We start from the raw sequence: 23,555 nt of genomic DNA on the forward strand, positions 1-23,555 counted from the left end.
AGCCACGTGTATATATTTTTAAATATTTGTATGGCGTGGCTAGTTATGGAAATGTTTTAAAAGTTTTCCGATGAATGCAGAATTATAGGTACCACTAAGAACTGTATTATTTTCTCATTTCTGTGTTCTCAGAGTGTACGAAAAGCGACTGTGAAGTCGGAAGTGTAATATGGTCTTGGATCGCTAGCACCAGTTCAGGGATGTAGGGTACAAATTCAACTTCTTATAGGTATACAATTGTAATTTGCATCTTTTTTCCGCATCATTATTTGACATATAATTTGTACGAAGACATAGTAGAATATCAAAGCGAAAGCGTGAAAGTATTTGTTAATAAAATGTACATAATGACATTGATAAGACATGTTCATAGTTTCGTTTTCTTTCTTTTTAAGTAATCTTGTGAATGGTCAGGTTGGAAAACTTTAAAAAAAGAAAAAAAAAGCAGTTTGCGATAAAATGAGCGAGCACATACGTCGTGAGCTCTTGTATATTTGCTTCTAACTTTTTCCAAGTGTAAGCGTTTCGTAACCATTGCATTGATAATTGCTGAACGTGTGCTTACTGTAGGCCCGTCCGTCATAAGTGTATTATGGAAAAAAAATACTTCAAACGTTGGATTACGGAGCCATGATTTGTTTCTGTACACTGCTTTCGATGTGAAACTTTTGGCACACCTGCTTATTCAGTCCAGAATTTCGTATTATTTACGGCATTTTATAATACATTTTATTCGCTATAATGGCCAGCGAATTTTGGCTCCCTTGCTGAACAAGCAGGAATTTTTCTTCAAAAACTGCTTTCCTAAATATCTTACTTGTTACAATTATGCAACACATTTTTACCCCCGAGCTGCAGTACAAAAGAAAAGCAAATTTACTCGTTCTTTCTTTGTGCTAATGGTACATTCATGAAATATATTTGGAAAATTGTGACCTGTGAAACACGTATTCAAAAATATATACCGGATGAGTCAAACCGCTGAAGTTCACTGTTTATAGATTCGTGGAAAGTCTTATTTGTAGGCACCCCGTAGTTGGCCGTTGTGATTAGTGACGTATCACCTCATAGAGAGCCCCCCACTTTAAGTTTAAAACCTTACGCAGAAGTTCAAAACCTTACTCAAAACTTATTTCCCAACCGCACCGCCATACCATCTGTGTAGCGAGTTTCCTTTCTCTCATTTTTATGCCACTTTTGATAATGCTATTAGTTGTATAACGAGTTCTGGTTTTATTATCACCCTGTAATTCTAATTCTTGAGTTGTAACCTACTTTATGTTCTTGCTCTGTAATTGCCTTTGTGTATCCTTGTTCGACCCACCCCCTTTTATGTAATACCCCAGCAGGGGCCCTTAAGGGAAAATAAATGACGACGGTGATGATGATGATGATGATGATGATGATGATCATGAAATAATTGCTGAACCCCTTTCTGAAACCGTAGCTTCTGTTTCGCGAAAGGAAATTTTTCTACAATACTTCAAAGTGCTAAAGCGTGCATCTTGTACAAAAGGAAGAGAAGAATAATTTAGCAAACAACAAAGTCAACTCAATTTTGCCAGCATTTCCTAAAATAATAAAAAATTCTCAATCCCAGCTGGAAGAATTTATTAACAACCATATTATATCATATGACGCACAATACAACTTCAAGAAAAATTCATTGGTTGAAGTCGCGCTATTCATCAGAAAGAGCTGACTTTGAATAGCATGCAATGTAAATAACTAGTACTCGGTATCTTTATTCACTTAAGCAAGGCCTTTGACTCTCTGACTAGACAGACTTTTACGTAAGCTAGCATTATACGATGTTCGAAATGCTGCGGTAGACTTGTTTGAAATATTTGAAATTATAAATACATGTTGCGACCTTTTTGTCGCAACATGTATTGTAGGTCTGTTTTTACTTACTGTAGGTTTTTACTTACTTATAAATACATGTTGCGACCTTTTTACCTCTAAAATTTGCACGTTCTTAACACCGTTTGGCCGGTACCGCTTCTTAAGATTACCATTTGGTATAGCGTCCGCATCAGAGGTGTTTCAGAAACCTTAACAGAGATTTTTCGATGTTCTTCCGGGCGTTCAAGTTTACGTTGATGACGTTCTAATCTGGGGCTCAACTTGGCGAGTACATGACGCGTGCCTAAGAGCTGCGCTACAAGCAGCCGAAGAAGCTGGCTTAACTTTCAACCCCGCCAAATGCACCGTCGGCGTCGAAGAGATAGAGTATCTTGGCGATATGATTAGCTAAGACGGCATCACACCAAGCCCCTCGCTGATAAAATGCATGCTGCAGATACCCGCGCCGGAGGACAAATCAGCAGTCCAAAGAATGCTAGTTGTCGCGAATCATTTCTGTAAGTACTTTTCGTCACTAGCAGGACGAACAACGCTCTTGCGAAGCCTCCTGAAGCGAGATACAATGTTTGAATTTACTGTAAACCACGCGATTGAGAGGCAGCAGTTATGCGCCGACCTCAGCAGGAAGCCCGTATTCCGTTTTCGATGCCACTAAGGCGACTAAAGTATCATGCGATGCATCGCAGAATGGCAACGTAGTGGCGTTGCTCCAGTGAAACAATGGGAAATGGAAGCCAGTCACCTATGCCTCAAGAGTGCTAAGTGAAGTCGAGCAGCGTTATTCACAAATAGAGAAAGAAGCGTTGTCTACTATATATGGCTGCGAATGCTTTCACCACTTGGTGTATGGCTGAAAGGTTATCGTAGAAACTGATCATCACGCGTTGCTCGCTATCGCTCAGAAACCAATTGGTGAAATGCCGCCTCGGCTGCAAAGGTTCTTTCTGAAAATAATGCGCTATGACACGGACATCCGATTCGTTCCAGAAAAACAGCTTCTACTGGCCGACATGCTGTCGCGGGCTCCCGCCTCAAGTCACGCTGGTGACATCAGCAGCGATGACGTGGAAATGCACGCAATGAGTGTAGTTTCATCTCTCGTCAGCAATGAAACGTGGGAGCTGCTGGCGACAAAAACGAGTGGAGACACATACCTGATAGGGGTATTGAACAATTTAGAACAGGGACCACCCATTGAGGGTCCGCTAAGGCCGATCTCTTCGGAGCTGACGCAGGTACGAAGTGTTCTGTTGAAAGGCTGCAAAGTAATCATTCCTATCAGTTTGAGAAAAAACACCTTAGAAAAAATTCACCAAGGGCACATGGGCATCAACAAATGCAAGAAAGTGCAAGACAGCTTGTCTTCTGGTCGGACATTAAGCTGAAATTGCAGCATTCGTGCAGCAATATGTTATTTGCAGGACGTATGCATACATGCAGCCACAGGAACCTTTGCTGATGCGCCCTATGTCTACACAGCCGTGGCATGAATTTGGCATCAATATTTTTGAGTACGGCGGACGGCCGTACCTCAGAGTATACGACGCCCGGTCAAACTTTCTAGAGGTGCAAGAGCTACGAGACACATCCGCGAGCACAGTCATTCAGGCAACCAGCGCCATATTTTCTTGGTATGACATACCTTTGGAAGTTCAGACAGATAATGGTTCTCAGTTGTCACGTCATGACTTCAGGTCTTTTGCAAAGGCATACGACTTTCGACACGTCACATCTAGTCCAGGATTTCCGGAATCTAATGGTTTGGCCGAGAAAGGCATCCAGGTTATTAAGAATTTTTAAAGAAAACGCATCAAGCAAAGCAAGATTTCTGGCTTGGTCTCCTTTCTTACAGGACAACGACACTAGATTGCGGACGGGCCCCAGCGGAGATATTACAAGGCAGAAGATTGCGCAACACCTTGCCGGATATGGGGACTAGACCGGTACACGCTGTCATGAAGCGCTCCCAGACCAACCGTCCCGGAGGACTGCTGCCACCGCTCGAAACAGAGGCCACGATTCATCTACGTTCAAAGGGGGCCTGGACAACCAAAGCTAAAGTTATCAGACCATCAGGACACCCCAGGTCCTACGAAGTCACGACAGAGCAGGGGAGGCAACTACGACGGAATCGTAGACACTTGCTGCTAACCAGCGAGATCTTCTGCCCGGACCTTCCTGAAGGTCCGGGCAGAAGGTCAACCCAGCTGCCAACCCACTTAGGAGCTTTGTTGGTGGCAACGCAGCATTCCGCTGACTGCATTCTCTTGCGTACGTAGGTATCTCGGATCCAGTGCGAAATCGCCGCAAATCCGCCGCAGCACTGTAAAGCGGTCCATAGAAGTGTGTGCTCCTAGCACGAAGAAATCAACTAACTGGCTGTATCATCAATGTGGCACGTGCCACCTGTGACCAACGGCTCCGGTCCATCTACAGCAGAACCTTCTTCTGGAAGCTATATAAGCTGGGCTCATCGCGGAACCCTTCACTTGGCAGCTGGGTTGGCGGCAACGCGGCATTCCGCTGACTGCATTCTCTTGCGTGCGCAGGTTGATTGAGCTTCCATTACTGAAAACAATTTCACTTTTCTTTTTGCCGCACCCAATGCTGCACGACGAAAATGCCCACTTGTGCTGAGCTATCTAGAGACTTGGAATCATTACGCAAAGAAGTTGGGGAGTTGCGTAACAGTGTCGCCATGTTTATTGAGGTCTTTGAAACAATGAAGTCTAAGCAGGAAAGCCTGGTCAAAGAAAATAAAGAGCTGCCTCGAAAAAAAGGGCAGCTAACAAAACAGGTTGCTGAATTGCAGCAATATTCGCGCATGACCAATGTTGAAATTGAAGGTGTTCCGGAGACATAAGGCGAAAGCTGTGAAGCAATTCTGCAACAGATCGCAGATAAGATTGGTTGTCCTGCGAGCCCTGCTGAGATAGATGTGGTTCATAGGGTCTCCGCTAAAAGTGGCTCGAATAGTACTGCACGTTTTTGTTCACGACAAAAAAAGGTTGAAGTTCCTTCAAAGGCCAGAAAACCGCGTCTGACAACCCGGTCTATCGCCTTGATGAATCAGGATAAGCCCATATTTTTCAGCGATCACCTAACACCAGAGAACAGGCGACTCTTTGCTCAGGCATTGGCATTTCAGAAAGAAAAGCAGTGGCAGTTACTATGGGTTGAGAACTGCCGCATCAAAGCAAGAAAGTCCACGGACAGCCGAGTGTACCGCATCTCTAGTGTTAGTGATCTGGCCGTTTTTTCCAAATAGCATTTAAGCATCCATGATGAGTTTGAACCCTCATGGCGACACACATTGTCCTCGAACTAAAGCAACTTTTTAGTTCGTTTGTTTCTGATATTTCAATCATGCACTTTAACACCCGGAGCTTACCGAAAAACTTTGAGGATATGGTTAATTTCCTTTCTTTAACCTATTATCACTTTTCGCTCATATGTCTATCAACAACATGGCTATCTGCAGCTGATGGTAACATGTTTTCCATTCCGGGATATCGTGCAGAATTTTTTCATTGCCTCGGTGACTATCATGGTGGATCAGCCATATTCAGTTCTAATGCATTGTCATATAAACGACGTAATGATATCGCGTTTTCTCTGTCGAAACGTGAATCAGTCTGGCTCCAATTTGATCGTGATTTTCTTCCGTCTAACTAAAGAACTATCATCGGTTCAATTTATCGGTCCCCATAATCATCTTACGGTGACTTTTGTGTTGAGCTTGATAATATCCTAAGCTCGTTTATTTCCGAAAATTATAACGTGATCATTTTAGGCGACATTAACATTAACATTACAAATATTAACGATGGTTCTGGTGCTCAATACTTTAACTGCTTCATGGGTCATGGGTTTACATCTCTGCTGGATTCTCTGACACAATGTGCTCCTTCTGGTCAGAACACGCTTATTGACCATATACTCAGTACCGTTATGTCAGTTCAGGAGACCGGTATGGTCAATTTAGACCTAACAAATCATTATCCAATTTTTGTGTTATTAAAAACACAAACTAAATGTAAAAATAAAATGGCCAATAGGTGTCGTTTTGATTCTGCAAAATTCGTTGATTTGGTATCCCACTTTGACTGGGGAAAACTATCGCAAGAACCTTGTGTTCCTTGACTGAGAACCTTGACTGAGAAACGAACAGATGTCGTAAACTCGTGTACATCTGTATCCACCATATTGCGTTCGTACTCAGCCCCTAGAAACACGTGCATTACTAGAGGACTGCTGCGTAGCATAAATAAAAATGATAACCTTAACAAAAAAAGTAAAACTACAGCCGTTAAATCTGTCCCCCAGAACCTTATTTAAACTCTATTCACAAAATCTTACTATCCTACTCAAAAAAGCCAAACGAACCTACTATCAAAATAAAGTGCTCGAAAATGGGAATGACAGTAGGAAAAATTGGAACGTAATTAAGAAATCCTTACATCTTGATCAGCCAGATGCACTTGAGACCGAATTTTCGGATGGCACCAGCGTTCTAACTTGCCCTGTCGCTCTCACCAATTCTTTTAATGAATCATTTTTCAGCAACTCAGTATCGACTGTCACTAACTTGCCTTCGTTGTCTCGCTTGCCTCACTCTTTTTTCTTAAAACCCACGTCACCTGCTGAGGTTCTTTGCACAATAAAAAGTTGGAAGACGACAGGATGTGGTCTCTATTCCATTTATCCAGCTAAAATCAAACTTGTCCCTCGTGAGTTACCTTCTGTGCTCTCAGAGCTCATTAACATCGCATTTCGTTCAGGCATTTTTCCTACAATCCTCAAACAAGGAAAAGTAATACCTGTTTTCAAAAAGGGACACCGAAAAGTTTTTCTAATTATTGCCCTATAAAAATCCTCCCATTCTTTAGTAAGGTAATTGAGAAGGTCATTGTCAATTGCATAATTGACTACCTAACAAGATTTAACCTTTTTCAACATAAGCAGTTTGGTTTTCGTGCTAAGTTTTCTACCAAATTAGCACTGAATAAACTAACAGATAGCATAAAACAGTCCATCAATAAGGGGCTCTGGGCAGGGGCGTTATTTAGAGATTTAAATAAAGCCTTTGACACTATAAACCCCTCTAATTTGTATGCTAAACTTAATTCCTTGGGAATCTGTGGGCCTACTTTAGCCCTTTTACAAAGCTTCCTTGCTAACAGAACCCAGGTTGTCAATTATGGCGGTGTTTTATCCTCACCAATAATAACTAACCAAGGAGTCCCACAAGGTTCAATTCTGCGACCTCTCATGTTTTTTATCCACATTAACGACTTACCATCATCACTTAACTCATCTGACTGCATCCTTTATGCTGACAATACCACGACATTTTCTAGTGACAAAGATCTTAATAATCTAATAGCAAAATTAAACACTGATGTCGCAAAACTTCTTTCATGGTACAGGAATAAATTATTGAAAATCGACTCTGTTAAAGCAACTTTTGTGTTATTTCACTCGTCCCAAAAAAAGCGTTACGATTTCACACGAAATATGCATTGATGATTGCGTAATCACCCCATCAAAGTTCACTACTTTTCTAGGTGTCACAATAGACCCTCAACTCAAATATAACATTCACGTGAATTCTGTCATCAAGAAGACTGGTTTTGGCATCCGCATTCTCATTCGCACAAGGCATTGTTTTCAGACACACATTTTAAAATCACTTTACTATGCTTTCATCAACAGTCACCTAACCTACTGCATTTCATCCTGGGCCAATACCTACACCACACACCTAACATCTCTCATTCACCTTCGGAAAAGAGCAGTCTGAATTCTCACACATAGTTGCTACACAGCATCAGCAGCACCCCTCTTTAGCACTCTCGAAATTCTACCGTTCAATTCCAACTTTCAACTCAAACTTGGAATTTTACTATTCAGAAGTAGCGTTGGTGACATTCCCTTTGACATACTTCCCCTCACACATCTCCATCACACTAATAACACATGGTTTTCTGAAAATAGCAACTTTCTGCTTTGAAAAGTAAGCACTAACTACGGCAAAATGACAGCCTTGTTTTCTGCCATTTTTTTCTGAAACTCACTACCATCAATTATTAAATTAAGCCCCTCATTACATTGTTTCCGGCGGCATCTAAGAAAGTTCTTACTAACAGCATGCGACACCTGAATATTGCCGCGAACGTAATAACAAAAAGTGACAAATCGACGTCTTGCTTGTTCTCAGACCAGGACCCAAAAGCCCTCTTCTTTCTTCACTTCTGAGGGATTCCACCTACAGTTGATGGCTTACCTGTGATATTACTCCCTCTCCTCGAAAAGCATCGGCTCGATGCTGGTTATGAGCGTGGAGAAAAAAATGAGAAAGAAAAGATGGTACCTTGGAACCCAACAACTATAGAAGTACTCAATAAGGAAAGGAGATGGGACAAAAGACAATCAAAAAGAAACCAAAGTGACAAAAATAGTCATCGCATGGTAAGGTAGTCCACATTCGATGGATGGCGTGAGAAATATGGCTTGAGTCTTGACACGTGCACCACATCACTTTGTGGAAAATGACGGGAACGTCTTGAGGTGCCCTCAGGGAGAACTTCATACGTATCGTCAGTGAGTCGGCGCAGAACTTTGTAAGGGCCGAAGTAGCGCCGAAGCAACTTCTCAGAGTGACCACGCTGTCGGATGGGAGTCCACACCCAAACTTCATCGCCTGGTTGGAAGGTAACCTCTCGGTGTGTAGGGTTGTAGTGGTGGGCGTCGGCAGTTTGGCCAGCCTGAATACGGCATCGGGCGAGTTGTCGGGCCTCCTCGGCGCGTTGAGCAAACAATGCAGCGTCCACGTTGAACATGCTCAAGTTGTTGGGAAGGAGCACTGCGTCGAGCATGGTAGTGACCTCTCGACCATGAACTAGGCGAAATGTGGTAAAACCTGTACTCTCTTGGACTGCTGTATTGTAAGCAAAAGTTACGTAAGAGAGTATATCGTCCCAGTTCTTGTGATGAACGGCCACATACATTGACAACATATCTTCAATGGTCTTGTTCAACCGTTCAGTGAGTCCATTTGTTTGGGGGTGATAACCCAAGGTTTTCCGATGTTCTGTACCACTTAGTCTCAGCACTTCTTGAAGCACCTCTGCGGTGAAAGCTGTACCACGATCAGTAGTTATCCCAGCTGGCGCTCCGTGACAAAGTACGATGCTGGTGACAAAAAACTGTGCGATTTCGGCTGCGGTAGCTTTGGGCAGGGCATTTGTTTCGCTGTAACACTTTAAATAATCAGTGGCAACCACAATCCACCGGTTTCCAGACGAAGATGTGAGAAATGAGCCGAGCAAGTCAATGCCAATTTGATGAAATGGTGTTTTCGGCGTGGCGATAGGCTGTAGTAGTCTTGCTGGTCGGACAGGTGGAGTCTTACGGTGTTGGCAGTCGCGGCATATGCGGACGTACTGCTTGACTGTCTTCGCGAGGCGGGGCTAGTAGTATGAGAGGCGAATTCTTTTCAATGTGCGCGTGTAGTCAAGGTGTCCGGATGATGGTTTGTCGTGACAAGCATGTAAAATATTGTCCCGAAGCGAGGTCGGCGCAACCAGTAGGTAAGTAGCCTGGGTATGGTCGAAAATTTTCTTATAGAGGACTCCATCCCTGATGCAGAACGAGGCCAGCGAACGTGCGAAGTTTCGAGGAAAGCTGCGTTTTCGGCCTTCAAGGTAGTCAATCAGCGGGCTTAGCTCCATGTCGTCGCGTTGTTCTTGAGCCAAGTCGGTTGCTGATACAGAGGAAAGGAATGTATTACCCTCTTCAACGTCCGCGTTCGTACTTCCAATTGGTGCACGTGAGAGACAGTCAGCATCAGTGTGTTTGTGGCGCATGAAAAACATGCGGGAGAAAAGAGTAGGCGTCGTTGGTTTGACTCGCCTGGTTATTAGTTGAAGTTGCCATCTCGTCTTGAGAGAGGGGACCGTATTCGGGAGATGGTCCTCGCAGGCGGCGACTGCTTCTTGTCGTGGGAGCTGTAGCTGTCTCCAAGTAGCTCGGTGTGTCAGCTGAAAATCTGCAGCCGAGGCGCATTTACCCAGCACCTCCACCAGTGCCGCGAACGTAATAACAGACAGCGATGAATTGACGTCTTGCTTGCCCTCAGACCAGCACGCAAAAGCCCTCTTCTTTCTTCACTTCCAAGGGATTCCACCTACAGTTGATGGCTCATACCCATTACCTGTGACAATATATATATATATATATATATATATATATATATATATATATATATATATACATATATATATATATATATGTGTGTGTGTGTGTGTGTGTGTGTGTGTGTGTGTGTGTGTGTGTAGATAGGGTTATATGCATTTATGTGTACGTGTATAGGTTCTGAAGTGACTCTATTACTTAGTGATATGTATGTGTTATGTTATAGTCATTTAATCCAATTACTTATCTAGTGTGTTATCACTTTCATGTAAATATTTTGAACTACCTTAAGTTTCATTATTCTTTTCATTACGTTCGTTTTTTTTATTCGCTTGTTGTTTTTTCCTTAGTTGCCAATCTTTGTTCTCTATTTTTATACATGAATTCACAGGAGGCCCCCTGACAGTTTTTACTTTGTGACCTCCTTCTGTATTTATCAACTTTTTACTTGCACTGTATTGTACTGAATAAAAGAGCTTATCTCACTGTGAAAAAGCCAGTGAGGATGAAGCGCAGCCTTCAATGGCGGTGGCGATCCAATGATCTTGCACTTGCCGGAGTCCAGTGATGCGGCGCCGAGCACGGGCGTAGACGCATCACCAATTCTACGGAGATCACAGTGACAGCGCAAGGTGCCTAAAGGCCTAGCTTATAACAAAAACTTTGTTCAAGTGCCGTGAATGAAACTTAGAACATTCCGAACGTATGCTCTTGGATTTCCATTGGTCTATGCAGCAAGGAGGATGTATCTTATCTTGCGCAGCATACGCCTCGTGTTAAACCCGCCCCATCAAGATATGATTGTGTGGTGAAGGTTCGCATCCTTTCTCGTTGTGATCGGCAACATAAGGCCGCCCAATAAAGATATGCCTCTGTCCGCGTCACACTCATGTATCATGCGTCGCTCGATCACAAAACCGATACACGTAGGATCTCTCAAATTTTTCTATCGGTTCTGTGTGATGTTATATCCACTTTGCACTGTTTTCATGTTAAATTTTATTTCACGTAACATGGTTTGACATAACGCCACAGTTTTCGTTCCGACTCGCCAGAAAAGTTTCCTGCTTTCAAACAGTCGAGGTAAGAACAGGTATGCAGAGCTGCATTGTGTGTACTCCGGAACGTAATTCACGGAGAAACGTAGAGAACCTTAGGAACTCGAGTGTATGCGGCATTTTTGTCTCGGAATGGAGAAGGTACAAGAGGCGCCAAATCGCTCCTTTATTCAGGGTGTCAATTTATGCAGTAAAACCCAATCGGACATTCAAGTGTTTTAGATTGAACCATTCCTCTTTAGGGTGCTACAAAATACATGTTTCTGTGCTCAAAAAATTGTCATCGCAAACGCTCTAAAAAATGAGAGAGACGAAGAGACTTTTGACACGCTAATTTTATGGGGGTACTCACTTGACCCTTTCGGAAGGCAGAAGCATAATAAGCGAGTTACCATTTAAAAAAAGTAATAGGACCCTCTTAAGGTGCGTTTCGATTGCCCTCCGTGTTGAATTTCACGTGTTTGCTGTTAGGTGCTGTTGCGGCTGGTTCCTCTCTCATCCAGTAGATGTGTTGCTGCATACACAGCATACGTTTGTTTTCGGCGCCGTCTTGATGTGCTCCCGGCTCACCCAGGCAGCAGCCGGGGTAGCTCAAAGGACGGGGGGGGGGGGGGGTCATCACGCGCGGTGACCAGTGCGGCGGCGCGGCTACAGCTGCGGCGCCACCACCAGTGCCTCCTCCCTCTCTCTTCGTGTTCCATCTGTCTTTTGAATTCGTTGCGTTGGTTGCGCTGGTCGCTTGACTTGAAAGCTTTCTGTACGAGAGAACATGCGCATTTTTGGTGGCGGTCAAGCATGGCTCCTGGCTCAAGTGAAGCTCGGATAAAGGAATATTCATGAAGCTGGGGACATGGACAACGAGGGTCAGTTAACGGTGAGTGTACTGTTCTTGTAGCTACTAATTGCAAAGCGCTAGCTGGGCGTCTGCAGTAGCTCTGCGGATGTAGCCTGCCAGCCATTTTCAACTGTGGCATGCATTCGCGGGGTTGTTGAAGATGCCCAATTAAAAGTTTCACAATGACGCTTGCCCCGCACGTGAGGATGTAGCCACGCTGGCAAACATGCTCTGAAAGTGCAAGGCAATGTACTCTAATTGTATATTTTGGCACATATCACCACGGTACCGATGAGAACACACTAACCCCGACACTACATCAGTCAGGTGGGAGGAGGAAATACGCAACTCCGACTTTGGGCTGTCCAGCAAGGTTTGCGGAGCAGCTGATAGGCTTGACCTAATGGTCCCGACGTGGGAGTCGCCCACTACGCGCTAACGTGCGACTTGCAGGACCACAATAATGCTTGCCAATCAACCCACCAACATAACGAGTTGACATCGCTATATGCACAGTTATTAAGCGATTGCACCAGTTATACAATGAGTGATGTGGTCACTTATCAGCGGTGATTAGATCCTGATCGCATATTGCCTCTGCACTGCTGAAAGGGCTTGACATTGTTTTAAGATGTGTTCTAGCTATCTTAACAACAGCCCTATTGATACTTGAGTGTGCAGCGTGCTTTTGTTGGTGGAAACACTAAAAAACGCCTGTGTAATGCACTGACGCACTAAATAAAATGGCTTTTGCTCTCCCGAAGGTGATAGTCTGAGGTGCAAATACAGTGCGATGCTGCACCAGCATGGACGAGGTAGTCGTTGTAAATGTTAAGGACACGCCTCGCCAGTGACGGGAAAAGCTCTACACTTCCGACAGCGCGGGTTGTTGCGGGCTTTGCCGTGCGCTGTTTATTCTCGTATCTGTTTGATGTTCTTGTGCTTTGCGTCATCCGTCTTGCCGCATGACAACGGGATCAAGTAAACGGCAGAAATCACACATGCACCGAGTAACATCCTATAGTTGATTGTGCAGCAGCTCTTTCGTGTGAACTGTGCATTCACACGTTTACAGAGCACTGAAAGCTTTCTGCGGCAGAGAAAACGACCTTAACATCAAACGTATCACCTATCTTTTCAATTTGTAAGAAATCTTTTGTAGATAGGAAATCACAGCCACGCGCTATGAGTTACTGGGCACGCAGTTCACTGGTGTTTAACGTCCCTGTAAATGGTCTTAAACAACTTCTTCGACAAAAAAAAAACAGTACAAGATCAGGGAAACCAGCGCTTATCAGACGGGAGGCCTGCTAGAAAAAGGTGCTATTTAAAGAGTGGCTGCAACTTTCGTGGAGAGCGTTCCTCGAACAATGATTAGCCATTCCTCACTGGCTTTGACGCAATATATTGTGAGATTGCGCTGAGGTGTGATGTACTCACTCAATGAGATATTGATTTTCTGTATCTGACACAATTGGTTGCGCAGTTGTGCCAAGATCAATCTAATGGGTGGCGAAAGGCGGAACGAAAATCGATCTGAAAGTTATTGCGACATACATCAACAACGTAGCTAGTGAAGCGCGAATAAGTGAAGAAGGGACAAATAATGAAAACAAAAATATATATGAACGTCTATTTTTCAGTAAATTTATTTTGATTGTCACAAATATTTCTTGATTACTTTCACAAAAATTTAGTTTTTGGTATATGGTTGAGCACCCAATATCTTTAGTTTGGTTTCAGAAACAGCGAGCAGATGCAAGCAGTCCGGTGCATGGGCTATTAGTTTTGGGGGTGTATCTAGGCTTTATGCTATCAGAGCTTGTGTTTCGTTCAACGTGTAGTTTAGTTCAGCTCACTAATAGGTCAATGAGGCATCGCTCACTTATTTGTGGTGGCTTCGTGCATACCTGCAGTTGTTTAATTATTTTGTATGTGCTCTTTGCTGGCGGGACATTTCCGAGCTCAACTAGCTTACAATGGTGTAGATAGCCGCTCCTGTCACTGCCGACTGCTTTTGCTGGCGCACGGCGGGCGTGCCCTCGTTTTTGGCGCGTGTAAACACGATAGGCTAAGCAACGAGACGCTGTATAATTTACGGATGCCAAAGCATATTTTTTCAAATATGCTTTTTCGCTGAAGTCGTTTTGAATGATTAGGCAACATGAGTTTTTGAACTATATGCCATTGTGCTCGTAAACCTTTGTCTCAAAATTGCCTCTGTGAAGCTTCTTGTTTATAATGCAAGTACGTTTTAAGGCTAAAAAAACAAGTTTGCTTCCTCAAGTTTTCTTGTCTGTTTTTTTTCTGTGCTGCAGTGACTAACGAGGCAGCAGGAGCAATAAAATCGCGTAGTAAAATAGGCACGTAAGGGGTCAGCAATAAAAAACTTAAATTTTACGCCATGTAGGGCAAATGAATGACGTCGAAACCGCTTATGGTTACGACGTAATCTTTTATATTTTTATTTTTTTGCTATTAGGTGTCCCGTCCTCACGTAGATGGTGACGGTGGCTATCAGCCGCCGACTGCAGGATCCACTGGCTTCTGTGGAAGTTACACTTACGATTTAAATATATGTTGGTTGTGATGTGGTGTGCTGCTTTATGTCACGAGTATATATATTTGCAATGTTTCCACCAATAAACTTTGGTTGAAGTCAGCGCTTCTTTGAGTCCTTGTCTCTTATTTTTTAGTTACGCCGTGACTACTTGTAGCCTCGCGCTGTGCAAATATGCTGAAATGTGCAGTTTAGTTTGCGCGACTTCACACTGTGTACATCACACATATTTTGGTTCGCTACACTTATAGAAGCATGTAAATGAGAATAGCCTCATTGGAATTCACAGATCATCCTATCACGCTTTACGTATTTCTCTGCTCGGAATAGTTGTTTAGATGAGTACTAATAAAATAATGCAAAGTTTGAACTACAATTCTTTGCAGTTGCTGAGCACAACGTGTAGTATTATTGTAAATGCTTGAAAAGAATACTTCCCTATTTCCGGCAGAAGTGGTTCAAAGTAGAGCAAATGAGGGTCAGTTGAGTAACTTAAAATAGCCACAGAGTAACTCGACCCACGTAGGAGCGTCAATGGCAAGAGTCTCCTGACTACACGAGAAGTAATATTGTGATCCTGCGCAGTAGATTCATCTCACTCTTTCTAAGAGGGTCAGGAGACTTACTATATCGCGCCCTGCCGCAGTGCTTCAGTGACTAAGGTAATCGGTTGCTTACTGCAGGTTCCGGGATCAAACCCCAGCTGCGGCGGCTGAACTTTCGATGGAGGTGGAAATTTTGTAAACCCGTGTGCTCAGATTCGGGTGCAGGTTAAAAAACGTCAGGTGGTCAAAATTTCTGAAGCCCTCCACTATCACGCCTCTCATAATCTTATGGTGGTTTTGGGATGGTAAATTGCACATATAAATCAATCAACTCTTCTACATCGCACTGACTCTGAGTCCCCAAGAGAGCCACCTTGTCTCTCTAAAGAGAGTCATATACGTGGCGTGTAAAAACCATTCGAAAAGAGTAAAGTATACTAATTTTTTTTCGCTCTGGCCCGAACACCAATGCTTTTAAATATTATCGCAGTCCCTGGCTCCGCTTAGTGGACAAGTATCTCATGAAACGACCTCACTGTGTGCTGAATGGCCCAAATACGCTCCCGGCCTCTGCGATGCATCGGGTGACCATCCAACCCATCATGGTGGAATCTCTGCGCCCTTCATGCGCTGCTACTGTTGGCAAACCCAGGTCTGCAAGTTTGCCGGCCCCGAATGAAGGAGAGTTCCTCAAATCAGCTTTAAACAATATGTGCCACAAATTGAAAACCAAGCATTCATAGGCGTCTTGAACAAACTTGATCGGTGACCAATAACGGCAATGGTGGACGAGGGCTTCGGAAGAGGTGGCAATCAACCTATCGCCAGCTTTCCTACAATGACTAAACCAGTAAGGTGTATTGTGACATCGGCGCACTAGCTGTTGATAAAAAGCTCCCACCGTGGCGTACATCCTGAGACAAAGGCTCACTAATCTCTTTTGTCGAAACTGGCTTCCAGAACTGCAAAAATGCTATCCAGGGCTTTGAAAGCCGTGAAAGTTCGGCATTGCATCACGCATCTTGCCCAGCTCTGACAGCTTTCACGTGGGGCTGAGTGTAGCATCTACGCTTTCAGAGTATTAATGGAAATAAATTGAGGAAAACCGTTAACTGCTGATGGCTATATTGTCACTCTTTCTCTTTTTTGGCTTACCAAGGCCCGGCGATGCGAAGACACGAAGATGTAGATGGGAACTTGAAGCAACTGTTACTGCTTCGCGAAGCTCAGTTGCCGGGACTTGCCGAATGGCTAATAAAAGAAGCTATGAAGGGATCTCCGGTAACATCAAGAACATGATGCTAGAGTTAATAACACAGAGCATGCTTCGCTTTTTAATAAAATGCGTGCGCGCGAAAGAGTTTTATGCGGGTATTGCTGATGACATTTCTGACATAAACACGCAACGGCAACTATGTCTCTGTTTTTAATAAGCTAAGAAAAACGTGGAAGTGGAAGTTGTATTTCTTGGATTTTATGCAACTAGGAGCACCACAGCTCGTACTTTTTTTCTCTTTTGAAAGATGCGCTTTGTCGATTTATTATTCGGTATGATAACTGCTAGAGGCAGTGTCATGGTAGGGCTGCAGATGTTTCTGGCGAAATTGGTGGTATTCAGACCATTTTTCAAGAGATATAACCAAAAGCTTTGTTTGTGCACTGCCTTGCGCATACACTGAACATGTATTCTCAATATTTGTCCACAAAAATGACATCTGTTGGGATTTGGTTAGCTTGTTTAGAGACCTCGTCAATTTTGTTAGATCTTCATCAAAGCGTCTGAGCTGGTTCCAGCAGTTTTAGAAAGAGGGAAGTCCTGCACTCAGACAGTTTTGCAAAACTATGTGGACGCTAAAGGTGCGCTCTCTCCAATCGGTCTTTGCTGATTACTCCGAACTAATGAAAAACATTTTCATTCTTTCTTCCGATGAGAAAAGTAACATGGGTGCCAAAGCGAGCAGTTACGCAAAACACTTCGAAAGTTTGACACCTATTTTCTGCTGAGGCTCAAGCTTCAGTTTTTGAGAGGGTAAAAAGTTTCTACTTCGCTCTCCAAAAAAAAAGCCTACAGTTCACTCACACACAGCATTTAGTTAGGGCTGTTGAAGCAAGCATCGGTCCACAAAGTGACGAATTTTCTGGTTTTTGGGTGCATGTGTCTGATGAAGCGCGTGAAAGGGACAATGGGGTCGGAAAAGTTTCGAAAAGACTGGTGCAGGCACCACGTCGGTATAATGAAAGGTCTCGCTCAGTTGACTTGAACTCCCTCGAAGCTTTGTACCCGCCGCAGCTATATCTAGTCATTGACACAATCAAAGCATCACTTCGCACGCTGTTTTCGGCAGAATAGTGGAATCGCATGAAGCAACTAGAGCAGTTCGTAGCAGGCAATTTTCACGGCATGTATACATGCAGGTACCACAAACCAGATCTCAATGCTGTGCGTGTTCAACTTCACCGTATGTTGACAAAACAAAGCAACGTGTGAGGAGTCTTGTCACAGTTTGAGATGTGATGGACTTGATTTAGGAAAAAGCAGGTGAACCGTTGAGGGTGATTCATAAAGAAGTTGCCAATCTTCCCCAATTGACCAGGATGATTCCTGTGACTTCCCGTTCTTCAGAAAGAGCTTTCTCGTGTTTCGAGAGAATTAAACTCCTGCACTCTTAAAAAAAGGTTGTAGTACTTGCTAGCTTTGGGGTAATGATAATTTGTCACATATGTTACAACTCTGGTAGTATTGCACAGTTATTAACGGCCAAGGTGGTAACTGTTACTACCTTTACATTAATACCAGCCTTTAGTAACTTTTACTACCCTACCCGTTTCCACCCCGGAGTAGTAACTTTTAAAGCTTTCAAGAAAAAATTAAACTGATACTACTCTGTTCAATTATTTTGCCATAATATTTCTTCATTGGTAATATTGGTCAATCAATGTCTCATTACAACACAACTGCGCGTGATTTCCCGTGATGTGTCATCAACGCGAGAAATACGTTGACCTGTGTTCGCAAAAAATTGATACCATCGTGATACAAAGGAAATAATAGCAAGCGGTGTTCGAACACTAAGGACAGCAAAAAGCACACACAAACGACATAGCACAAGCACATGAAGCGTTAAAACATACATGGACCTAACAAGCTGTCTATTATTTCACGCTACAATATGAAGTAAGCGGGGCATACTTTCAGATGTATGTCTTGAAAATGGAAGCCCTTGTATTTCAGGGTATTGATAGTAAATGCGAGTATGAGCACTACACTATACTACCTAGTTACTTCTGTTAAGAGACGTAGCACGGGACTTCCTGTCAGCCTTCCTTACAAAAAATTATGTCATATCTATTTATTACAAAACCGCCACAAAGAGGCAATATGTACTGAGGCCGAAATAAGGTATCATGCTCGTTAACATAGTGTCAGTGCATTTGAATGCTTCACACTGCTGGTATATGAGTGAATAAAACTTAATAAACGTTTTGGGGTTAGACGTGCTAAAGGATTGATAATGTTTGAAGACGCCGCTGTGAATTATTTTGACCATCTTCAGGACTAATTGTAACCGTCTGGTTATTTTGATTTACTGGTCTTGTTAATTTGCAGTAGTTTACTAAGCTTGTTGCAACTGTCTATTACAATGCATGTAGCCCTTGCTTATGGTTCATTACTTCTATTTCCACGTTTTTACAATATCGTAATGACGTTTAAATATTTCAGTTGCGTTAGTTAAAATAATATGTTTTTATCAACGGCCGTCTTCGGCGTCCTTTTATTGCGCTAGCAATGATATAGACATTCTCAGCTGCATTTTGCCGCTGGCGTCGGCGTCGACGTTACTCACCGCATATATATACGTATTTGCCTAGAGAAAGAAACAAATCTAGAAAGAGACTCCTGTGCACGGAATCGAAGTTTGAACCACTGAGACATGAGTGCCGAGGTGCTAACCACTGAGCTTCGGAGGAGCACGTCCCTCAACGTTCAAAGGGCAAGCTAATATTATCTATCACTATATGCTGGTGCCGGCCATCTCGGGGGAGCGGAAGGAGACTATCGTGTTTTTAGTATTGTCAGCAAGATGGCGTGGCGGCGCTTGCTCTTCTCCCACTCGTACTTTGCCCCGCATAGAGAATAAGGAGGTGGAGGCTCAATCGCGCGCCTTATCTTGTAGTGGGTAGGATCGTACGTTTCGGCTACATTTTGGGTTTGGAAGGAACGATTCTTTTCTAGTTACCGGGTGCACAAAGGTCTCTGAAATCGTTGCGCAGTCACCATTTGCAAAAGAGCGCGCAGTTGAGGTACAGCAAAGTAACTGAGACGATTATTCGCGTTCATTTGTTCCTGTGAGTTCGTTTTGTGCTATATTTGTGCGTGAGAAAGAAGGGGCATGTTATGATCTGCTTGCCATTCTGCGCGTGACCTTTCAATTTGTACTATTGCGTTCATTACTTCGCCTTTGCGGCAAAGCAGTGAGTTTTTTTCTGCTTAATGACGACACTTCGAGACGATTTCTCTCATTTATTATCAGAATATGAAGTACACATATATTGGATTAGGTAGTCAACAGCCGGGTAGCAAAAAGTAATAACGGAGAAACAAAGGCAGTAACGGCTGCAGTTACTACCTCCTTATTTACAGTTACTCAGTGTTCGCTATCGTAGGTAGTAAACTGGTCAAAAAAGGAATGGTTGCAGCTAGCAACTCTTAATATTCGAGGTAGTAAAGAGGTAGAAAAAGGGTAGTAAAGTTCAAAGAAGGGTAGTAAGTGTTGCAGTTACTACCCATTTGCTTGGTTGCGACCTTTTTACTTTTTTAAGAGTGTACCAGCGCTCAACAATGGGACAGGCCAGGCTCAAAAGGGAACTCCAGTGCATTTTCGACCACCCCGAGATAATGCTGTTTTTGAATAGAATTGACACTCCTGCAGAAGCTAGAGTGGTTTATTTTGCCCATATACTTGGAAATGATTTTGATTGAATAATGAACGATAAGAAAAAACAATAACTGAAACAGCAATTCAAGGTGTGTATCGGATGAAGTCACGAAGTGTGCTACACCCCGGCACGGCTGCCCTGGGAGTAAACATAGCTGACGTGCCTCTTCTGACGTGTGAAAGCCAAGCTTGCGCTGTCATGCGACGTGGCATTAAGCTATGCCAGCTCATACGCAACTACAAATGACAAGTTCAGCAATAACCGCAGCGACTCTGTTGACGGGGAAGCATTCTTTTTTTTTATTTCGAGCTGCTGGCGCGGGAAGCAACTCACATTTCCCGAATGGATTCTCTTGTTGCTTAGTATTGTAAGACCTGACGTCAACGACAACTTACACGCTGTATGCAACTGACAAATCTGAACTGTGTTCGCGTTGGCGTCACCTAGTAGAAGAAAGCCCTACATCCACCTGCTGAGAAAGGCATGGTTTTTGAAAAAGACCTTAGGTTACATATACAAAAAGGCTCGCGTTTACAAGTGTGATTCCAGAATTGGCTGCCAATCTAAAAATTTCTTTTCTAAGAAACTAAGTGATTTATGGTTGCATAATTTCGCACATATTACTACGGTACCGACGAGAACACACTCTCAGTGTTATCAATATTAGTGGATATCGAAAAAGACGTCAGAATTCCTCTTTAACCATACCATGTTGCTCTCCTGCAATAAATAGCTACCTAGGTAAGTTCATCTCGATCGTGTGGCTAACGGGTTCATTCATCGAATGGTAGAGAAAATATTTTCATGTTGAAATCAAAGATTACCGTTCTCAGGAATACGCTCTATAATATCGTTCTCTGCCGAAGTTTGTTCTTTTCTCAGCCACGTGTATATATTTTTATTTATTTGTATGGCGTGACTGGTATATCGAAATTTTTTAAAAGTTTTCCGATGAATACAGAATTATAGGTACCACTAAGAACTGTATTAATTTTCTCATTCCTGTCTTCTCAGAGTGTACGAAAAGCCACTGTGAAGTCGGAAGTGTAATATGGTTTTGGATCGCTAGCACCAGTTCTGGGATGTAGGGGTACAAATTCAACTATTTATAGGTATATAATTGTAATTTGCATCTTTTGTTCCGCAGCAATTTTTGGCGTATAATTTGTAGAAAGTCATAGTTGAATATCAAAGCGAAAGCCTGAAATTTTTTGTCAATAAATTGTACATACTGGCACTGATAAGACATGTTCATAGTTTCGTTTTCTTTCTATTTAAGTAATTTTGGTAATGGTCACGTTAGAAAATTGAAAAAAAGTAAAAAAAACTCATAGTGTGATGAAACCACCGAACAATTACGTCATGAGCTCTTGTATATTCGCTCCCAACTTTTTCTAAGTGTAAGCATTTCGTAACCATTGCATTGATGATTGCTGAACGTGTACTTTACGTATGCCTGTCCATCATAGGTGTATTATAGAAAAATGAAAAAAAAATATTTCAAACGTTGGGTTACGATGCCATGATTCGTTCCTGTACACTGCTTTCGAAGTGAACACTTTTGGCGCACCTGCGTATTCAGTCCAGAAGTTTCGTATTATTTACGGCCTTTCAAAATACACTTTATTCACTATAGTGGCCAGCGAACTTCGGCTTCCTTGCTTAACATAAGGCCGGAATATTTCTTGAAAACTGCTTTCTCCTAATTGTCTTACTTGTTACAATTATGCAACACATTTTTGCCCCTGAGCTCCGAATAAAAGAAAAGCTAATTTACTCGTTCTTTCGTTTCGCTAATGGTACATTTATGTAAATTGAGGCGTTTTAGAGTGGCACTCTTCTATAAAACAGCAGAGCGGTCACGACACGTCAAGGGATATTGGCAGAACCAGCCTGAGTACGCAGCCAACCAAACGTCGTCTTCTTCCCCGACTGAGTCGTACCCCTACCTTTCTGAGTAGCACTCATCTTCTTCACTACATTTTCCTCCCCTCCGGAAAGGAACCATCCTGGCGACTCATGAGCAGGAGACAATAGAGGGACAGTAATATGGTTTTAGGCGGTTTAAGTGGACGGTCTCACGTGCACGGGGTCGTTGATTATGGGGCTGCTCAAACGGCTCCACGATGTACTTGACGGGTGAAGTTTGTTTAACCACACGGTAAGGGCCGTCATACTTGTGCGTCAGTTTCATTGAGAGACCAGGGCTGGTTGAAGAGATGTGAAGCCAGACAAGGTCATCCGATGTATATGAAGTTCGCGTGGTGCACCATGACGTAAAATGATCTGATGCATTATGAAATGACCGACGTCACTGGCTGACGCAGAAGAGAGTGGTGAAGTTTCTGCGTAACGCGTAAGGTGATCGATAGCGACGATTACCGAGCGATTTTCAGCTGGTGTAATCGGAAGAGGTCCATACAGATCGACACCAACATGGTCAAACGGTCGGGCAGGACAAGGTAAGGGATGTAGTGGAGCTATAGAACTTGGAGTGCGATTCTTCCGGCGTTGGCAAGCGAGACAGGAACGTACGCAGCGACAAACAAAGCGATACATTCCACGCTAGTAGTAGCGGTGGGACAGGCGGGTGTAGGTTTTTAACACTCCAGCATGGGCGCATTGTGGGTCGGCGTGAGAGAAGGCACATATGTCTGAGCGGAGACGTCTGGGAATGAATAGGAACTATTGGCGTCTTTCAGAGAGATAATTCCGCCTGTATAGCAAAGCATCTCTGATAACGAAGTGCTGTATTTGACGGCGCATACCTCTAGGAATATTTTGCGAGGGAGTTCGACTCAACAAGTTGATAAGTGAAGCAATTCAAAGCTCTTTTTGTTGTTCCTGTAGCATGTCGCTGACACTAAGTGCAGATACGTCAGGGGCAGGCGAGGACGGCGACTTGTCACTACATCGTAGAGGTGATCGGGACAAAGCGTCTGCTTCGGAATGTTTTCGGCCAGATCGGCGAACGACGTGAATGTCGTACTCTTGTAGCCGAAGCGCCCAACGTGCGAGTCGGCTGGTGAGATCTTTTAACAAGGAGAGCCAACATAAGGCATGTTGATCTGTAACCACGCTGAATGGGCGCCTGTAAAGATAGGGTTGAAACTTGCCTATGGCCCATACGATGGCTAGACACTCTTTTTTCATAACTGAATAGTAGGCTTTTGCTTTGGTGAGTGCACGGCTAGCGTAAGAGACGACGACGCTGGGCGAGCACAGTACCGAGGCCAACTCCGCTAGCATCTGTGTGTATTTCCTTCGGAGCAAGACGATCAAAAAGTATCAGTTTAGGAGGTGACCTAAGAAGGTGGCGGAGTGTGGCAAATGCATCATCAGATGCTGACGACCAACTAGAAAGGTCGTTGTTGCCGGCAAGAAGTTCATTCAAGGGCGATATGATGGAGGCGAAGTTTCAAATAAAACGACGAAAATATGAACATCAACCGAAGAAGCTGCGAAATTCTTTTATAGTCTTCGGCTTAGAAAATTCGGCAACGTCAGGGAGTTTTGTCGGAACCGAGAAAATGCCATCTCTGGATAAAACATGGCCC

At 43.4% G+C, this 23,555-nt stretch overlaps 1 protein-coding gene and 1 long non-coding RNA gene across 2 annotated transcripts in view; one reads left to right on the forward strand and one right to left on the reverse strand.

Moving 5' to 3' along the window:
* LOC142765206 (uncharacterized) overlaps positions 1 to 23,555 on the reverse strand; it is a 1,282,698-nt gene that overhangs the window by 626,515 nt on the left and 632,628 nt on the right. The window lies entirely within an intron of this gene.
* On the forward strand, positions 11,848 to 14,623 carry LOC142764742 (uncharacterized). Its single transcript, XR_012883852.1, has 2 exons — positions 11,848 to 11,994; positions 14,438 to 14,623. It is a non-coding gene; the product is annotated as an uncharacterized LOC142764742 (long non-coding RNA).

This window comes from Rhipicephalus microplus, chromosome 6 (genome assembly GCF_043290135.1).
Source record: "Rhipicephalus microplus isolate Deutch F79 chromosome 6, USDA_Rmic, whole genome shotgun sequence".
NCBI classification, from domain to species: domain Eukaryota; kingdom Metazoa; phylum Arthropoda; class Arachnida; order Ixodida; family Ixodidae; genus Rhipicephalus; species Rhipicephalus microplus.